A 7,471-nucleotide genomic window follows, 5' to 3' on the forward strand; every position below is an offset into this window, starting at 1 on the left:
GTTGCGAAGAATGGCTCATTTGTGTGTCTCGTGACTGGAAGTTGGGGTAAAGACTGGATCTGTCTTGGTGTGATCTGTGATGAGTTGGACTATTTCTGGTATCGTTGGTTGGGTGAGAGCAGCCAGGTCATCTGAGTTGTATGTATTGACAAAGATGCTCATGTGTTGAATTTCGTAGGTCTTCCTAGCGAATGCCTGATTTCTTAGGTCACAGAATAATAAATCGGATACATATAAATAAAAGAGATGCAATGTCTGCACATTTCTCTAGACACTGCTAGTAAGGGGCATATGGTATGCATGCTATCCTGGAAAAATACAGAGGGGGCCCTTCTTCTATCTCTCTAGCCACCTGAAATAGCTTCTATTGCATGAAGACACTAAAACAACCTGAAAACAAACCAGACCCAGCTGGACCAAATCTCCATCCTCGACACATCCCGATTCAAGTGATCCATAGGAGCCAGAATCCAAACATGCTTCCCAGAAGCCCCCACCTCCCGCTGAGAAGTTGGAAGTCAAGCTTCCTTCTGTTCCAGTGGCTTGTGCTCCTCTTAGTCCTGGCCCTTCTGCTGTCCCCTCTTCCCCCAAGAATGTGGTTGCAGAAGAGAGGGCAGGCCCCAGCCCTGCCCCTGCAGAAGCTACACCCTCAAAACCAGCAGAAGCTGAGGCCCTTCCAAAACATGCAGGTGTGCTGAAAGTAGAAGCCATCCCGGAGAAGGTGCAAGGGCTAGAGCAGGCGGCAGACAACTTTGGAGGCAAGAAGACTGACAAAAAGACCTGACGATCAAAGAGTATCTGACCAAAGAGCTGCTGGCCCTGGATTCTGTGGATCCTGAAGGACGAGCTGATGTGCATCAAGCCAGGAGAGATGGTGTCAGGAAGGTTCAGACCATCTTGGAAAAACTTGAACAGAAAGCAATTGATGTCCCAGGTCAAGTTCAGATTTATGAACTCCAGGCCAGCAACCTTGAAACCGATCAGCCACTACAGGCAATCATAGAGATGGCAGCAGACAAGAGGGAGAAAAGTGCTGGGAATGGAGAAGGTGCCCAGATGGAAACCCCACAGCCAGAAGCCAAAGCAGCAGCAACTTCAAACTCCAACATCATGACAGACACAGCCGGTGAGCCAGCAGCACCATAGTCTCTGCCCAGTGCCAATCAGAGTCAGAGGCTTAGAACTGATGTGTGCTTTAGGGAGTCAGTTGCATGCATTTCAGGGACGTTAAGTTGGTTGGTTTCTATTATTTGTAGCTTGGTACATAGTAACTTGGGTGGAGTCAAAACACTAATAAAAGGGCTAAAAGGAAAATGATGCTTTTCTTCCGTATTATTCTGTACAAATAAAGAATTTGCTTGTTTAAGAAGTTAAACCCCATCGCTGTTGTTTTGGAGCCCTCTTCGCATGAGCACTCCATGTTAGCCGTGGGTGTGAGCTATCTTCCTTTATCTCTGGACTGGAGGAGTTTTTGGATGGGGTAGATGGGGAGTTGATTTCCCATCACATGAATATGAAACTTACTTTTCAGAAATGTTGCCATTTAATGACATGATTTCCTTCGTCTCAGAATTAGGATACCTAACTTTAGAGTACAATGTATAAGGAGCCATAGGAATATCTGTATGTTGGATGATTTTAATGCTACATTTAGAAAAAGGAAAATGAAGTAATACTTTAACTTAAGAAAAATGCTCAAAACATTCTCTTTTCATCTACTATATCACTTAAGAAACTTGTAACAAAAGGTTTGTGTAATTATTCATTGAATGCCCATCTTTAAAAGTAAACAGAAGGCCTTAAAAAGACCATGTCTGTTTCATTCACCGCTATGTTCCTAGGATTCCACATACCTGAGTCCAAGCATATAATGGGTGCTCAATAAATATTTGTGGAACACAAGAATTTATCAACCACAGGTTACAGGAATATAGATAGAGCTTGAATCCACAGATAACCCCAGATAATTTCAAGTTGATGCATTTCCCCAAGCAGTTTATTTGATAGGTAGATCCTTTGTAATATCAAAATCTTGCCCTCAGCTCATTAGCCTTATTTGTGCTAAGTCAGCATATTAGGTTGAAAGAACTCAGTTCAGGGAAGACAGAAGTGATTAGCATTATCTTCATTTCCAAAGAAAGCAAAGGATCATACACAGGCTTCCAACAGCATCCTTGATTTCTATTAGCAAATGTATTTTTATGGAGGCTAACATCTCCTGGGCCTACGCTAATGTTTAAGGTGCTAATGTTTAAGCTATTTTATTACAAGTACCTATGTAAAGGACAATTCAGAATGTCCTTAGGGTTTTCACCACAGTTTAAAGTTACTGGCGCTGAAAAGTCTGGAACTCTGGAAGCATGTGGTTCTGCATATGGGGTGAAGCAGGGAGGAGGATGTCTTGTGAAAAAGGCATGAAACATGCCCTTAGTGAGGGAATATGGGTGTAATACTATGTAAGTTAGACATTGTGTCAAAGTTGATGAAATGTATGGATTAAAAAAAAAAAAGGTATAAAGAGGTAACAAAAAAAAAAAAAAAAGAGTATCCATGTGGAAATGAGTTTTTTTTTTTTTAAGGAAAGTGCTAAACACAGAGGAATCGTTTTGCGGGGGAACGAAAGGCCAACACCTGGCTCAGTCCTCTTAGAGGGACCCACCTGTGCTACTGTTATGAAAAGGAGAGAAGATCACAGAGGAAAGTGTCAGTGGCACACTATTCAGTCAGAAAACACAGTGGGACAAGTGGACCCTTAGGGCACCTTGGGGACTCCAGCCAGGTCACTGACTCCCTTCAGTGTGGAGAGGCCATGCAAGGTGTGTGCCTCTCTGCCCTGCACACGGCCCAGAGATTGCTGTGTTGCTGTTGGGTGACCTTGGTAGTTCCCTCATGGCCCCTTTCCACTGAGTGTTTCTCATTAACTCTAAAGACTACTGTGTTCTAGGCTGTCTACACCAGGGGTGCACAGCCCCAGCTGTGCAGGGAGGACCCCAAACAGCAAAATACCCAGGACTCAGCCTTCTGGAGTGAGATGTATTTATATGGATCTGGAAGAAGCAGGAGATGACTAAGCACCCTCCTGCCCCACCACCCACACCATGGAAGAAAAGGCAGAGAAGGGCAGTGAGGAGACAAGTGCCCAGGAGTCACAGTCCGGGCTCAATGGTTGTTCCAGCTGCCGCGCCCACGGCATATAGCCGTAGTGAGGCAGTGCTGTCCGCGTTATAGAACGACGGGAAGGTGGTTTGTGCTCCCCGGAGCTTTGCCCCCAGCGCCCCCAGTATGCACAGCATCAGAAATGTTGCCTAGCATGCTCAGTTACCCGCTTAAGTTTAAAGATTGTGGCGTCTACTCATGTGTTTGTCATTCTGTACCAGAAGTCTGTTTGTTCTGATAAACTATCAATATGTACTTTCTTAAGAATGAACACAATACACTGTTAATTCAGATATAACACCACCTCATGAGCTATTAGACTCAGTGGCACCAACAATGAACACATAAAGATGTTTTCCCACCATAAATACCAGTGAGCTAAGACGATAAGCTTAAGGACACGAAATACAAATTATCTACATAAGTTACAAAGTCACTGAAACACATCCACCCACCATGAAGTCCTGTTCAGAACATCTTACTTCACCAACTGTCACGCATAATAAAAATCAATAGAAAAACTAATACTTGTCAAGAAATTTACTCTAAATCAAAATTATAATTATCAATAACAATAAAATCAAATAGTAAATGTAGAATTAGTCAAGCATTAACATAAAGAAGATATCAAGCTGTTCTAAAAAAATAATAAGAAACTAAGAAAAGAGTTGGAGGCGGTAACATTCCTGAGATAGGAGGAAGCGGGCAGAGTTGACTAATAACCGCTACCCTCCGGGAAGCGGAACCTTAAGACATAACAATGCATGATAAATCACACTTACAAACACAAAGATAACCCGCGCACGTAAGCAAAAAGATTGCATTATGTAAGCTCTGTAAAAATGTATAAATACCAACATGTGTACCCAGTAAATTTACAGCTGCATACTTCACCCGTAGTGTGTCAGTCTGTCATTCCTTCACCGATCTCTCAACCTTCCTCGTTCCTTCTCCCTACTTTCCCTCGGACTGGAGCCCACCGACAGGGCGGTCCGTGGCAGGAGCTGGTCGGGGGTGGGAGTGGGGGAGTCCCAGGCCATGCTTCAGCTGGCTCCACTGTGGCCAGGAGGTCTCTGCAGGATGCAGGCTGCTCGTCCGGCTCCCCATCCCGCTGGGAGTCCTGGCCTGGCCAACCTCCCACACTGTGTTTCAGGATGCAGGGAGCTCAGGGCCTTCTTGTCCTCCAAGGATCATTTGAAGTGGACTCTCAGGTCTTATGAAATGTGCCCTACATTCTCCTTAACCTGGTCACCCTGCTGTGCAACGGATGTCACGGTTTCTTCATCCTGTCTGAAATGTTGTTCCCTGCGACAAACACCCCCCCCCCACATACCCCAGTCCCTCCAGTACCTCCCATACCCGTGTCACAAACGTTCTATGAGGTCAGCTTTTCAGTGGCAACACATCAGTGACAGCATGCTGCATCTGCCTGCGGGGATGAGGGTGTTAGCTTTCCACACACACTTGAACTTCACCTTGTTCCCCATACATGTACACACAGTAAAAGTTAAAATTTCAATCTCTTTATTGAAAATCCAGTAAGAATTGAAGGGGGGAAGCGGGACTTGGACGCCCCACACTCGCCCTCTGGTCTCGGCCTCAAGTCCGCTGGCTGGTCCCAGGCACCACCTTGTTCCTGCGGTGTTTCTTTTGGGCTGGTGGAAGGCAGAACATTTTGCGAAAAAAGTTCAGAATTCTCCTAGCGCACCCCCGCCGGCCCTGGCCCGCTTCAGTGGGTTCGTCCTCTACCACCTGCCCAGCTGGAAGGGAATAGTTCTCTCGGGGACTTCCCTCAGCTCCTGTGTCTCCAGCCAGGCCTCCCCTCAGGTGGCTGGTGCTGGAGGGAGAGGACACGGGGCCAGGCTGGGGGGTGCTACTAGGATTGGGAATTAGTGGGGAGGAGGTCTCTGATGGAATGTCCCCCTCCAGTGAGGTGGCTGCCTCCAAAGGGATGGCAACCTCCAGTGGGGTGGTGGTCTCCAGGGGGGTGGTGGCCACCGATGGGATGGAGGCCTCCGGTGGTGTGGCAGTCTCCTGTGAGGTGGTGGCCTCCTGTGGGGTGGTGGCCACCAATGAGATGGGGGCCTCTGGTGTGGTGGAGGCCTCCGGTGGTGGTGTGATCTCCTGTGAGGTGGTGGCCACCGATGGGATGGAGGCCTCCGGTGGGTTGGTGGCCGCCTGTGGTGTGTTGGCCTCCTGTGGAGTGGTGGCTACCGATGAGATGGTGGCCACCTGTGGGGTGGTGGCCACTGACGAAATGGAGGCCTCAGATGGGGTGTCGGTCTCCTGTGAGGTGGTAGCCACCAATGAGATGGGGGCCTCTGGTGGGGTAGAGGCGTCCTGTGGGGTGGTGGCTTCCTGTGGAGTGGTGGCCACCGATGAGATGGTGGCCTCCTGTGGGGTGGTGGCCACTGATGAAATGGAGGCCTCAGGTGGGGTGTCGGTCTCCTGTGAGGTCGTGGCCACCAATGGGATGGAGGCCTCCGGTGGTGTGGTGGTCTCCTGTGAGGTGGTAGCCACCGATGGGATGGAGGCCTCCGGTGGTGTGGCGGTCTCCTGTGAGGTGGTGGCCACCGATGGGATGGAGGCCTCCGGTGGTGTGGTGGTCTCCTGTGAGGTGGTGGCCACCGATGGGATGGAGGCCTCCGGTGGTGTGGTGGTCTCCTGTGAGGTGGTGGCCATCGATGGGATGGAGGCCTCCGGTGGTGTGGTGGTCTCCTGTGAGGTGGTGGCCACCGATGGGATGGAGGCCTCTGGTGGTGTGGCGGTCTCCTGTGAGGTGGTGGGTACCGATGGGATGGAGGCCTCTGGTGGTGTGGCGGTCTCCTGTGAGGTTGTGGCCACGGATGGGATGGAGGCCTCCGGTGGGGTGGAAGCCTCCAGTGGGGTGGCCGCCTCTGGTGAGGTGGCAGTCTCCTGTGAGGTGGTGGCAACCGATGGGATGGAGGCCTCCAGTGGGGTGGTGGCCTCCGGTGTGGTGGCGGTCTCCGGTGGGGTGAAGTCCTCCAGTGGGGTGAAGGCCTCCAGTGGGGTGAAGGCCTCCAGTTGGGTGGCAGCCTCTGGTGTCATGTCTGTCACTGCCTTGTGTGACCTCATGCTGTCTTGGGGAGACTGGAGCCAGGGGTCGTCCATCATCTGGCGGAGGGTGGGTCTCTTGCTGGGGTCGAGGGTTAGGATCTTGTGGATAAACGATTTTAATTTGGGGGTAATGAAAGCAGGTGTTCTATAGGTGCCTCTTAAGATGGACGTTTGCAGTTCATCGAGGTCCCGTCCTTTAAACGGGAAGAGCCCGGATGCCATCGAATAGAGGATGACCCCAAGGCTCCAGATTTCTGCCTCTGGTGCCTTGTAGTTCGGGCCCAGGAAAACTTCAGGGGCCAAATACATGGGGGTCCCACAGAAGTCTGTGAAGGTCTTACCTTCGCTGAAGGTTGCAGCACTGCCGAAGTCAGCGAGTTTGACGTTGTTTTCGGAATCCAATAATACGTTCTCAAGCTTCAGGTCCCTGTGCACGATGCCCTCTTGGTGAAGGTACTCCATGGCTTGCAGTAGCTGCAAGAATATGGCTCGGGCCTCCCCCTCCTCCATCTGACCAGACGTCATTACTCTGTCACAGAGGTCACCACCACCTGCATGTTCTATTATGAGGTAGATATTTTCCTTACCCTCTCTGACCTCCAGCAGTTTGAGGATGTGGGGATGGTCCAGTCTCTGCATGATCTCAATCTCTGAAGACACAGACATGAGGCCCTCGATAAAGCGTTTGTTGAGGATCTTCACCGCCACCTCAGTGCCAGTTCCACGGTGCCGGGCCAGCTTCACCTCAGCGAAGCCGCCCTGGCCAAGGGTCCTTAAGAACTCGTAGTCCTGGAGGACCTCCTTGTCCAGAGACACGGAGGACGCCCCAGGCTCCATGGGGAGCCTGACTACGCTACCACTACGCTATATAAGCTACAGTAAATAACTAATGAAAAACAACTATACTCACTATGCTAAAAACACTAACAAACTATACTAACTGGGGCACTAAATAGGCTAACACTAGTAATGAAAGCTAACTAGGATAAAAATAATATGTGAACTTACGCTAACAAAACAAATAACACTACGCTAAGAAGACTATGTACACTATGCTAAACTACTCACTGGGATAACTGCAAGAACTACGATCAGGGAAACACGCTATCTGGAGGTCAAGTCCACAGGTCACCGAAAGAAGCTTCCTGGGCTGTAAAGACCAAAGACCCAAGCCCAGACAGGGGCTTATATAGGTTTCAGCCTCAATGGCTCTCTATGAGGTCAGAGGCAGGGGGAA

General features: G+C 49.6%; 1 pseudogene; it reads left to right on the forward strand.

Moving 5' to 3' along the window:
- The first annotated feature begins 371 nt into the window (after nucleotides 1-371).
- Nucleotides 372-1,146, forward strand: LOC128598372 (BAG family molecular chaperone regulator 3-like; annotated as a pseudogene).
- The last annotated feature ends 6,325 nt before the right edge of the window (nucleotides 1,147-7,471 follow it).

The sequence above is a fragment of the Nycticebus coucang genome, chromosome 11, assembly GCF_027406575.1.
Source record: "Nycticebus coucang isolate mNycCou1 chromosome 11, mNycCou1.pri, whole genome shotgun sequence".
Classification (NCBI taxonomy): Eukaryota; Metazoa; Chordata; class Mammalia; order Primates; family Lorisidae; genus Nycticebus; species Nycticebus coucang.